At 43.0% G+C, this 13,598-nt stretch overlaps 1 protein-coding gene and 1 non-coding gene across 5 annotated transcripts in view; both read right to left on the bottom strand.

Annotated features, from left to right (window-relative positions):
• The window catches only part of LOC128694869 (lachesin), a 419,456-nt gene that overhangs the window by 27,968 nt on the left and 377,890 nt on the right, over positions 1-13,598 (bottom strand). The window lies entirely within an intron of this gene.
• Positions 9,617-9,689, bottom strand: TRNAR-UCU (transfer RNA arginine (anticodon UCU)). Its single transcript has one exon. It is a non-coding gene; the product is annotated as a tRNA-Arg (tRNA).

Below are 13,598 nucleotides of genomic sequence, written 5' to 3'. Positions count from 1 at the left end.
CACACACATACACACACACACGCAAACACACATTTCTCAGTGTATATACACAGATACACATCTATCAGTGCATATTAACAGAGATGTGCATCTCTCAGTGTATATTCACAGAGATGCACATCTCTCAGTGTATATTCACAGAGATGCACATCTATCAGTGCATATTAACAGAGATGTGCATCTCTCAGTGTATATTCACAGAGATGCACATCTCTCAGTGTATATTCACAGAGATGCACATCTCTCAGTGTATATTCACAGAGATGCACATCTCTCAGTGTATATTCACAGAGATGCACATCTCTCAGTGTATATTCACAGAGATGCACATCTCTCAGTGTATATTCACAGAGATGCACATCTCTCAGTGTATATTCACAGAGATGCACATTCTCAGTGTATATTCACAGAGATGCACATCTCTCAGTGTATATTCACAGAGATGCACATCTCTCAGTGTATATTCACAGAGATGCACATCTCTCAGTGTATATTCACAGAGATGCACATCTCTCAGTGTATATTCACAGAGATGCACATCTCTCAGTGTATATTCACAGAGATGCACATCTCTCAGTGTATATTCACAGAGATGCACATCTCTCAGTGTATATTCACAGAGATGCACATCTCTCAGTGTATATTCACAGAGATGCACATCTCTCAGTGTATATTCACAGAGATGCACATCTCTCAGTGTATATTCACAGAGATGCACATCTCTCAGTGTATATTCACAGAGATGCACATCTCTGTGTATATTCACAGAGATGCACATCTCTCAGTGTATATTCACAGAGATACACAGCTCTCAGTGTATATTCACAGAGATGCACATCTCTCAGTGTATATTCACAGAGATGCACATCTCTCAGTGTATATTAACAGAGATGCACATCTCTCAGTGTATATTCACAGAGATGCACATCTCTCAGTGTATATTCACAGAGATGCACATCTCTCAGTGTATATTCACATATATGCACATCTCTCAGTGTATATTCACAGAGATGCACATCTCTCACTGTATATTCACAGAGATGCACATCTCTCAGTGTATATTCACAGAGATGCACATCTCTCAGTGTATATTCACAGACATGCACATCTCTCAGTGTATATTCACAGAGATGCACATCTCTCAGTGTATATTCACAGAGATGCACATCTCTCAGTGTATATTCACAGAGATGCACATCTCTCAGTGTATATTCACAGAGATGCACATCTCTCAGTGTATATTCACAGAGATGCACATCTCTCAGTGTATATTCACAGAGATGCACATCTCTCAGTGTATATTCACAGAGATGCACATCTCTCAGTGTATATTAACAGAGATGCACATCTCTCAGTGTATATTAACAGAGATGCACATCTCTCAGTGTATATTAACAGAGATGCACATCTCTCAGTGTATATTCACAGAGATGCACATCTCTCAGTGTATATTCACAGAGATGCACATCTCTGTGTATATTCACAGAGATGCACATCTCTCAGTGTATATTCACAGAGATGCACATCTCTCAGTGTATATTCACAGAGATGCACATCTCTCAGTGTATATTCACAGAGATGCACATCTCTCAGTGTATATTCACAGAGATGCACATCTCTCAGTGTATATTCACAGGATGCACATCTATCAGTGTATATTCACAGAGATGCACATCTCTCAGTGTATATTCACAGAGATGCACATCTCTCAGTGTATATTCACAGAGATGCACATCTCTCAGTGTATATTAACAGAGATGCACATCTCTCAGTGTATATTCACAGAGATGCACATCTCTCAGTGTATATTCACAGAGATGCACATCTCTCAGTGTATATTAACAGAGATGCACATCTCTCAGTGTATATTCACAGAGATGCACATCTCTCAGTGTATATTCACAGAGATGCACATCTCTCAGTGTATATTCACAGAGATGCACATCTCTCAGTGTATATTCACAGAGATGCACATCTCTCAGTGTATATTCACAGAGATGCACATCTCTCAGTGCATATTAACAGAGATGCACATCTCTCTGTGTATATTCACAGAGATGCACATCTCTCAGTGTATATTCACAGAGATGCACATCTCTCAGTGTATATTCACAGAGATGCACATCTCTCAGTGTATATTAACAGAGATGCACATCTCTCAGTGTATATTCACAGAGATGCACATCTCTCAGTGTATATTCACAGAGATGCACATCTCTCAGTGTATATTCACAGAGATGCACATCTCTCAGTGTATATTCACAGAGATGCACATCTCTCAGTGTATATTCACAGACATGCACATCTCTCAGTGTATATTCACAGAGATGCACATCTCTCAGTGTATATTCACAGAGATGCACATCTCTCAGTGTATATTCACAGAGATGCACATCTCTCAGGTGTGTGTGTGTGTGTGTGTGTGTGTGTGTGTGTGTGTGTGTGTACTCACCTAATTGCTCACCTAATTGTGGTTGCAGGTGTCGAGACTCAGCTCCTGGACCCGCCTTTTCACTGACTGCCACTGGGCCTTACCTCTCCCTGCTCCATGAGCTTTATCATACCTCGTCTTAAAGCATGTATAGGTCCTGCCTCCACTACATCGCTTGCCAGAATATTCCACTTCCTAACAACTCTGTGGCTGAAGAAATACTTCCTAACATCCCTTTGACTCATCTGAGTCTTCAGCTGCCAATTGTGACCCCTTGTTTCTGTGTCCCATCTCTGGAACATCCGGTCTCTGTCCACCTTGTCTATTCCACGCAGTATTTTGTATGTCGTTATCATGTCTCCCCTGACCCTCCTGTCCTCCAGTGTCGTCAGGCTGATTTCCCTTAACCTTTCTTCGTAGGGTATTCCCTTTAGCTCTGGAGCTAGCCTTGCTGCGAACCTCTGCATTTTCTCTAATTTCTTGACGTGTTTGACCAGGTGGGGGTTCCAAACTGGTGCTGCGTACTCCAGTATGGACCTGACATACACAGTGTATAAAGTCTTGAACGATTCCTTACTGAGATACTGGAACGCTATTCTCAGGTTTGCCAGGCGCCCATATGCCGCAGCAGTTATTTGGTTAATGTGTGCTTCTGGCTACGTACTTGGTATTATACTCACTCCTAGATCTTTCTCCTTGAGTGAGTTTTGCAGTCTTTGGCCGCCCTTCTCCAGTCTTCATGACTGCATTTGGCGAGGTTAAATTCTAGGCAGTTGCTAGACCATGCGTCCAGTCTGTCCAGGTCTCTTTTGTAGACCTGTCTGGTCCTCATCTGATTTAATTCTCCTCATTAACTTCACATCATCTGCGAACAGGGACACTTCTGAGTCTATCCCTTCCGTCATGTCGTTCACATATACCAATAATAGCACTGGTCCCAGGACTGACGACTGTGGGACCCCGCTCGTCACAGGCGCCACTGTGATACCTCATCACGGACCATGTCTTGCTGTTGCCTCCCTGTTAGGTATTATCTTATCCATTGCAGTGCCCTTTCTGTTATATGTGCCTGATCCTCTAGCTTCTGTACTAATCTCTTGTTCGGAACTGTGCCGAGGGTTTTTTGCAGTCCAAGAAAATGCAATCAACCCACCATTCTCTCATTTCTTATTTCAGTTACCTTGTCATAAAACTCTAGTAGGATTGTGACACAGGACTTGCCTTCCATGAATCCGTGCTGCCTGTCGTTTATAACTTTGTTCCGCTCCAGGAGCTCCACAACTCTCCTCCTGTTAATCTTCTCCATGACTTTGCATATTATACAGGTCAGTGACACTGGTCTATAGTTTAGTGCTTCATTTCTGTCTTCTTTTTTAAAGATGAGGGATTACATTTGCCATCTTCCATTCTTCAGGTAGTTGCCCAGTTTCAAGGGATGTATTGAAGATTGTGGTTAGTGGCATGCACAACATCTTTGCTCCCTCTCTTAGGACCCACGGAGAGATGTTGTCCAGTCCCACGGCCTTTGAGGTATCAAGGTCACTTAGGAGCTTCTTCACCTCCTCCTCCTCAGTTGTGTGTATTACATCGAACACTTTTTGGCATATCCCTTGTTGGTGTACCCCCTTTGTTTTGTCTTCCCAGTGTCCCTTCAGCCTCCACTGTCGATACTTCCTGAAATCTCATGTTGAGCTCCTGACATACTTCTTGGTCATTTCTTGTGAGCTCCCCACCTTCTTCCCTCAGCCTGATTACCTGGTCCTTGACTGTTGTCTTCCTCCTGATGTGGCTGTAAAGCAGTTTCGGGTCAGACTTGACTTTCAATGCTATGTCGTTTTCTTACTGCCGTTGGGTCTCACTCCATATCTGTGCATACTCGTTTCTGTCTCGTTGACTAATCTCTTTATTTTCCTGAGTCCTTTGCCTTCTGTACTTTTTCCATTCTCTAGCACACTTAGTTTTTGCCTGCCTACACTTTCGGGTAAATCAAGGGCTAGTTCCATTCTTCCCATTATTTCTGTTACCCTTGGGAGCAAACCTTTCCTCTGCCTCCTTGCATTTTGTTGTTACATAGTTTATCCTTTCGTTTACTGACTTTCCTACCAACTCTCTTTCCCACTGAACCTCCTGCAGGAAAGTCTTCATACATTTGTAGTCCGCCCTTTTATAGTTTGGCTTTTCACTTTCTTCTCCTGTTACCCACTCCACATGTAACGCTACGATGTATTCAAAGCTCAGAACCACGTGGTCACTAGCTCCAAGGGGCCTTTCATATGTGTTCTCCTCAATGTCTGAGCTACTCAGGGTGAACACAAGGTCCAGTCTTGCTGGGTCATCCTCCCCTCTGTCTCTGGTAGTGTCCCTAACATGTTGGTGCATGAGGTTTTCCAGTACCACATCAATCATCTTGGCTCTTCATGTTTCGGGACCCTCCATGTGGCTCCAGGTTCTCCCTGTGGTTGAAGTCGCCCATAACCAGTAGCTTTGCTCTACTGGAGTGAGCTCTTCTTGCCACCTCAGCTAGTGTGTCCACCTTTGCTCTCATCATATTCCTCTCTTGGCCTCCTGCAGTTCTGTGGTGGGTTATACATCACTGCAATGACTACCTTATGTTCCCCTGACTGAACTGTACCTACTATGTAGTTCCTTTATCCAATCTTTTCCATTCCTTCCATTTCCTAATAACCCTACTGGTTTTTAATTAGCAGTGCAAGCCCTCCTCCACCTCTGCTCCTTCTATCCTTCCTCAGGATCTGGTATCCGGGTGGGAAGATTGCATTTGTTATTGTCCCAGTGAGTTTTGTTTCTGTGACTGCTATGAAGTTTGGGGACATCTCCTTGATTCTTTTATGCCACCCCTCACATTTATTCGTTATTCCATCCGCGTTCGTGTACCAAACCATCAACTTCTTTTCTATAACTGTGGTCTGGGGAGAATGGTGGGTCACACACACACACACACACACACACACACACACAAACAAGGCCAAGTACCTTTCCACTGGTAACAAAAACACACACAGGAAGAGGCGGGGCCAGGAGCTGTGAATCGACCCCTGCAATTACGAATAGGTGAGTACACACACACAAAAGGCTGGTAACTAACACACAGAAGAGGCGGGGCCAGGAGCTGTGAATCGACCCTTGCAATCACAAATAGATGAGTACACACACACACACACACACACACACACACACATGCACACAGCGACCAGCGAAGAGGCGGGGCCAGGAGCTATGAATTGATCCCTGCAATCACAATTAGATAAGTACAATTAGGTGAATACACAGACGGGGCCAGGAGCTGTTAATCGACCCCTGTAATCACAAATAGGTGAGTATACACACACACACTTCGAGAGCTCATTAAGACAACCACATTGAACCAATCGCCAAGGTAATTACTTCATTAATCATCAACTTCATCCTTATTGATCGCCGGGCTTTGTGGTCTCAAGACCTTAAGATCAGTGTTAAAATATCCACCACCTTGTCTTTAAGACATCCTTAAGGTTACTTAACCCAGGAGGGTTAATAACCTAGCGGAGTATAAAGTTCTAACTGAAGATAAGTTGAGAAAGTTCCTTTTGGCTGTAACTTGATGAAGTTCTTTTGATTTAATAAGGTGACTTGTAAATCATGAACACAGGGAATCATACACATGACTCATATACATGATGAATCATACCCTCTCTGTATTATCCAGAACCGGCTCCTCTTCATCTGCATCCCTTTGATCCTTCTATAAGAAGGTTCCATCTATTTCCCCCAGTCCTAGAGAATGATGCAATAAAGCAGGATTAGTAGCCCTTGCAAAAAATAGTGACAAAGATAGAAGTTAGAGAACTAAAGGGGAGAGTAGTGGATGGTGACCCAGATACAATAGCTCTCACCGAGACATAACTCATAGCGGTAACTGCCACCGGATAATTCCTTGAGGGCTACCACATAATGCAAAAAGAAGACCTAGTATTAATGTGGAATTAAAGGAGCTATATGCATAAACCCTTATTAGAGGAAATCAATAAACTCAACATCAGCAGAATTGACCACTTTACATTACATATGTGAAACTTATCATCGAGTATGTAGGACCAACTGGAGTTCTACGACAAGGTAACAGAAGAAGGAAGGAGAGGGATGAATATTTTTCATACTTTTTTAACTGTAAAATTAACGTTTTTGACTTAGAACTTCACAAGAGACTGAGGCAGAAGCTAGAGGAGTAGGCAGGAATAACAGGTAAGGCAACACAATGAATCAAGGAGTACTTAACAGGAACGAAACAAGTTATTATCCCAGAAGTGTCAGAATGGGCGCTTGTGATGCGAGGGGCTCCACAAAGATCAGTACTAGGACTGGTACTATTTCGTGCATATATGAACATTACGGAAGAGATAGAGGTATCCCTGTTTGCAGATGTGAAAATAAGGAGAATGCAAACAGGTGAGGATTAGGAAAGACTTCTAACAGACGTAGACAGACTACAGGTCTGATGTGACAAGTGGCTGCTAGAATTCAACCCCAACTAATGCAAAGTTATGAAGATTAGGAATGGGCAAAGAAGATTACAGATGGGTACTAGCTAGGGGCAGGGAGGAAAAGCTACAAACCTAACTCAAGGAAGACCTCAAGGTGAGCCTTTACTGAGCATATCACTTGAGGTACACATCAGCCGATTAACTACTGCAACAAACAGTCAACTGGCATATCTGAGATAAGCTTTCAGAAACTTAAACAACGAGTCTCTCACGATACTGCATACGGCACATATCAGACCTATATTGGAGCATGCAGCACCAGCAGCATGCAGCATCCAGCATATAGCCAAAAAAGTATCCAAAACGGTTGGGATCCTCTCCAAGATACGATACTACGTGCCGCAAAATGCCCTTCTCACACTATACCACTCACTTATTTATCCATACCTCACCTATGCTATTTGTGCTTGGGGATCAACTGCAGCAACACACCTAAAGCCAATAATAACCCAACAAAAAGCTGCAGTAAGAATAATCACTAAATCCCATCCCTGGCAACACACCCCCCCCCCACTCTTCATAGATCTAAACTTGCTCCCAGTTCAGTACATCCACACTTACTACTGTGCAATCTATATCTACAGGGCCTTAAACTCTAATATCAACCTTGACCTAAAACGCTTTCTTGAGAGTTGTGACAGAACCCACAGGCATAACACCAGACACAAACATCTCTACGACATTCCCCGTGTCCGACTAAACCTTTACAAAAATTCAATGTATGTCAAAGGCCCTAAAATCTGGAATACCCTACCTGAGAACTCTAGAACTGCAGACACATTCATCACCTTCAAAACTACCATTAGAAAACATCTTATCTCCCTGATACACCCCGTCAACTAACTACACGAATACCACCTGGTGGTTCACACTTACACTCACTCACTCATTTGACCATAAACAGAAATATTAATCTCAGTCTTAAAATAATGAATCCTGTGATACTCCAATACTGAAACTATGTACTGTGCCAAAACAAAAGCATTCACATTGCTAAACTCACAAACTAGTATTTAGTCACTTAGCCATAATACCAACTTACCTCATAATTTGTAATATTTTACAATTAAGAATAAAACTAAGTATGCCCGAAATGCCTAGCCATGCTAAGCGTGCTAGTGGTACACTCTGTAACCACAATTTTACTACATGTAAACCAAACAATAACCAAATTTCTGTAAACTCAGCATTGTAATCCTTATAGAGAATAAACTTTGAATTTGAATTTGAATTTGAATTATGGAACCCACACCTGATCAAGCATGTCAGGAAATTGGTGAAAGTGCAGAGGTTTGCAACGAGGCTAGTCCCCGATCTAAGGGATATGTGCTATGAAGAGAGATTGACGGAACTAAACCAGACAACTAGAGGCGATATAAATACAACGTACAAAATACTGCGAAGAACTGACAAGATGGACAGGGACAGATTGCTCAAAAAACAGGAAACAAGAACACGAGAGCAGAGCCGGAAGCTGAACACACAGATATGTTAGGAAGTATTTCTTCAGCCTAAATCAGGTAGTGAAATGAGTGGTATAGGCAGGATTCATACTAAACTTTATGAAGCCAGGAGAGAGTGAATTCAGCGAAGAGGCGGGGCCAGGAGATGAGACCCCCTGCAAACGCATACAGGTAAGTACCACACACACACACACACGCACACACACACACCCGGTCCAGCAACTGGCTTCTCGAATTTAACCCTGCCAAATGCAAAGTCATGAAGACCGGAGAAGGGCACAGAAGACCGCAGACGGAGTATAGGCTAGGTGGCCAAAGACTGCAAACCTCGCTCAAGGAGAAAGATCTTGGAGTGAGTATAACACCGAGCACGTCTCCGGAAGCACACATCAACCAGATAACTGCTGCAGCATATGGGCGCCTGGCAAACCTGAGAACAGCGTTCCGATACCTTAGTAAGGAATCGTTCAAGACACTGTACACCGTGTACGTCAGACCCATACTGGAATATGCAGCACCAGTTTGGAGCCCACACTTGATCAAGCACGTCAAGAAATTAGAGAAAGTGCAAAGGTTAGCGACAAGGTTAGTTTCAGAGCTAAGGGTAATTAATGTCCTATGAAGAAAGGTTAAAGGAAATTGGACTGACGACACTGGAGGACAGGAGGGTTAGGGGAGATATGATAACGACATACAAAATACTGCGTGGAATAGACAAGGTGGACAGAGACAGGATGTTCCAAAGAGGGGACACAGAAACAAGGGGTCACAATTGGAAGTTGAAGACTCAGATGAGTCAAAGGGATGTTAGGAAGTATTTCTTCAGTCATAGAGTATTCAGGAAGTGGAATAGCCTAGCAAGTGAGGTAGTGGAGGCAGGAACCATACATAGCTTGAAGATGAGGTATGAGAAAGCATATGGAGCAGGGAGAGAGAGGACCTAGTAGCACTCGGTGAAGAGGCGGGGTCAAGAGCTGAGTCTCGACCCTTGCAACCACAATTAGGTGAGCGCGCGCGCACACACAGCCACCCACCCACCACGTGTGATAAGCACCTTCACCCAATCTTATCTTACTGTATGTATCTCTGTTCTATAATGCCCCTTCCCCCTCCTCGTCACCGTAACCCCTCGTCACTCATCATCACGCGCTGTCACTCGCCAGTAACGCTACAAAACACGTCATCCCCGCCGGGGGTCGAACCCGGGACCTATGGATTAGAAGTCCATCGCGCTTTCCACTGCGCCACGGGGACGCTACGCTGAAGGTGAAGCATAGTGTAGTGACCTACCCCAGGTGCTGGCTACCCCTGATACTGGCTACCCCAGGCACTGGCTACCCCAGGCACTGGCTACCCCAGGCGCTGGCTAACCCAGGCGCTGGCTAACCCAGGCGCTGGCTAACCCAGGCGCTGGTTACCCCAGGTGCAGAGTGGCTACCCTATTTAATTCCTTCGCCAGGTGCTAGTTACCCCAGGTGCTGACTAACCTAGGTGATGAATAACCCAGGAACTGACGGTCCCAAGCGCTGACGACCCCAAGAACTGATAACCCCAGGTGCTGGCTACCCCAGGAACTGACTACCCCAGGAAGTGACTACCCCAGGAAGTGACTACCCCAGGAAGTGGCTACCCCAGGAAGTGACTACCCCAGGAAGTGACTACCCCAGGAAGTGACTACCCCAGGAACTGACTACCCCAGGAACTAACTACCCCAGGAACTGACTACCCCAGGAACTGACTACCCCAGAAACTAACTACCCCAGGAAATGACTACCCCAGGAACTGACATCTCCAAGAACTGACATCTCCAAGAACTGACGACTCCAGGAACTGATGACCCAAGGAAATGACGAACCCAGGAACTGACGACCGCAGGAACTGACGACCCCAGGAACTGACGATCTGAGATGCTGACCCCTGGCGCTGAGGATCGTAGGATAGAAATCGTAGAGAGAGAGAGAGAGAGAGAGAGAGAGAGAGAGAGAGAGAGAGAGAGAGAGAGAGAGAGAGAGAGAGAGAGAGAGAGAGAGAGAGAGAGAAGAGAGAAGAGAGAGAAGGGAGAGCTAGAGGAGAGGGACGTAAATAAAGGATAAAAACATAAAAATAGGTAATGATACGGAGTGGGATAGAAGGGACGGTAGGAAAAAGCGAGTAAAGAAGATGACAAGGAAGGGAGAATAAAGATGGGAGAAGGAGGGAAGGCCGAGAAAGAGGAAGGAAGGGAAGGAAGAGATAGGTAATGGAGGCACAGAGAGTGCTGGAGTGGGGGTGGGGTATGGATTGGAGGGGGAGAGGGAATGGAATGGGGGTATGGAGTGGGGAGAGGGAATGGAATGGGGGTATGGAGTGGGGAGAGGGAATGGAATGGGGGTATGGAGTGGGGAGAGGGAATGGAAGAGGGTAAGATTCTAGAAGTGAGAGGCAAAAACTGCAATAAAAAAATGGGAAAGAAATTGGAGAAAATGCTGAAGAAAATTGGAAATAGTGAAAAAAAAAATAGTGAAAGTGTGAAAGAAATTGGAAAAAAAGTGAAAGAATTGAGAAAAATGTAAAAAAAAGAAAATGTGAAATAAATTTGAAACGAGAAACTTGAAAAAGTGAAAAAAAATATATATATATAAATATTTGAAAAAAATTGTGAAAATTATTTTTTTAAAGAAATTGATATAAATATATAAAAAAATGTGAAAGAAATTGAAAAAAAAATATGTGAAGGAAATTGGAAAGGAAATGGAAGTGAAAGAAATAGAGAAAGAAATTGGATAAGACGTGAAAGAAATAGAGAAAGAAATTGGATAAGACGTGAAAGAAATAGAGAAAGAAATTGGATAAGACGTGAAAGAAATAGAGAAAGAAATTGGATAAGACGTGAAAGAAATAGAGAAAGAAATTGGATAAGACGTGAAAGAAATAGAGAAAGAAATTGGATAAGACGTGAAAGAAATAGAGAAAGAAATTGGATAAGACGTGAAAGAAATAGAGAAAGAAACTGGATAAGACGTGAAAGAAATAGAGAAAGAAACTGGATAAGACGTGAAAGAAATAGAGAAAGAAATTGGATAAGACGTGAAAGAAATAGAGAAAGAAATTGGATAAGACGTGAAAGAAATAGAGAAAGAAATTGGATAAGACGTGAAAGAAATAGAGAAAGAAACTGGATAAGACGTGAAAGAAATAGAGAAAGAAATTGGATAAGAAAGAAATACATTATGCTGGAAATACATTTTGTAGTTAATACAGTAACCTACATACAATAGTAAACAAAGATACTTATAGATAATTGTGAGAAAGAGAGAGAGAGAGAGAGAGAGAGAGAGAGAGAGAGAGAGAGAGAGAGAGAGAGAGAGATTGCAAGCGACACTTGCAACCACTCTTACAGGTGTTTAACAATGTTGTGCAAGTCTTTCACACATTCTTGCAGATGTTTCAGTCTTGCAGGTGTTTCATACAGTCTTGCAGGTGTTTCATACAGTCTTGCACGTATTTCAGTCTTGCAGGTGTTTCAGTCTTGCAGGTATTTCAGTCTCGCAGGTGTTTCAATCGTGCACGTGTTTTAGTCTTGCAGGTGTTTTAGTATAGCAGGCATTTCAGTCATGCAGGTGTTGTAATCTTGCAGGTGTCTTAGTCTTGCAGGTGTTTTAGTCTTTCACGTATATCAGTCTAGCAGGTGTTTTAGTCTTGCAGGTGTTTTAGTCTAGCACGTATTTTAGTCTTGCAGGTATTTTAGTCTTGCAGGTGTTTTAGTGTTGCAGGTATTACAGTCTTCCAGGTGTTTTAATCTTGCAGGTATTTCAGTCTTGCATGTGTTTTAGTCTTACATATGTTTCAATCTTGCAGGTGTTTTAGTCTTGCATGTATTTCAGTCTTGCAGGTATGTCAGTCTTGTAAGTGTTTTAGTCTTGCAGGTGTTTCAGTCTTGCAGGTATGTCAGCCTTGCAGGTGTTTTAGTCTTGCAGGTATTTCAGTCTTGCAGGTATGCCAGACTTGTAGGTGTTTTAATCTTGCAGGTATTTCAGTCTTGCAGGTATTTTAGTCTTTCAGGTGTTTCAATCTTGTAGGTATGTCAGTCTTGCAGGTGTTTTAGTCTTGCATGTATTTCAGTCTTGCAGGTATGCCAGTCTTGCAGGTGTTTTAGTCTTTCAGGTATTTCAGTCTTGCAGGTGTTTTAGTCTTTCAGGTGTTTCAGTCTTGCAGGTATGCCAGTCTTGCAGGTATGCCAGTCTTGCAGGTATGCCAGTCTTGCAGGTGTTTTAGTCTTTCAGGTATTTCAGTCTTGCAGGTGTTTTAGTCCTTCAGGTATTTCAGTCTTGCAGGTGTTTGTCTTTCAGGTGTTTCAGTCTTGCAGGTATGTCAGTCTTGCAGGTGTTTTAGTCTTTCAGGTATTTCAGTCTTGCAGGTGTTTTAGTCTTGCATGTATTTCAGTCTTGCAGGTATGTCAGTCTTGCAGGTGTTTTAGTCTTGCAGGTATTTCAGTCTTGCAGGTGTTTTAGTCCTTCAGGTATTTCAGTCTTGCAGGTGTTTGTCTTTCAGGTGTTTCAGTCTTGCAGGTGTTTGTCTTTCAGGTGTTTCAGTCTTGCAGGTAAGCCAGTCTTGCAGATGTTTTAGTCTTTCAGGTATTTCAGTCTTGCAGGTGTTTTAGTCTTTCAGGTATTTCAGTCTTGCAGGTGTTTTAGTCTTTCAGGTGTTTCAGTCTTGCAGGTGTTTTAGTCTTTCAGGTGTTTCAGTCTTGCAGGTATGTCAGTCTTGCAGGTGTTTTAGTCTTTCAGGTATTTCAGTCTTGCAGGTGTTTTAGTCTTTCAGGTATTTCAGTCTTGCAGGTATGCCAGTCTTGCAGGTGTTTTAGTCTTTCAGGTATTTCAGTCTTGCAGGTGTTTTAGTCTTTCAGGTATTTCAGTCTTGCAGGTGTTTTAGTCTTTCAGGTATTTCAGTCTTGCAGGTGTTTTAGTCTTTCAGGTGTTTCAGTCTTGCAGATGTTTTAGTCTTTCAGGTGTTTCAGTCTTGCAGATGTTTTAGTCTTTCAGGTGTTTCAGTCTTGCAGGTGTTCCACACATTATGATTTAGTCTTTCAGGTATTTCAGTCTTGCAGATGTTTTAGTCTTTCAGGTGTTTCAGTCTTGCAGGTGTTCCACACATTATGATTTAGTCTTTCAGGTATTTCAGTCT

This window comes from Cherax quadricarinatus, chromosome 45 (genome assembly GCF_038502225.1).
Source record: "Cherax quadricarinatus isolate ZL_2023a chromosome 45, ASM3850222v1, whole genome shotgun sequence".
In the NCBI taxonomy this organism is placed as follows: domain Eukaryota; kingdom Metazoa; phylum Arthropoda; class Malacostraca; order Decapoda; family Parastacidae; genus Cherax; species Cherax quadricarinatus.
This window is presented reverse-complemented; position numbering and strand designations above follow the sequence as displayed.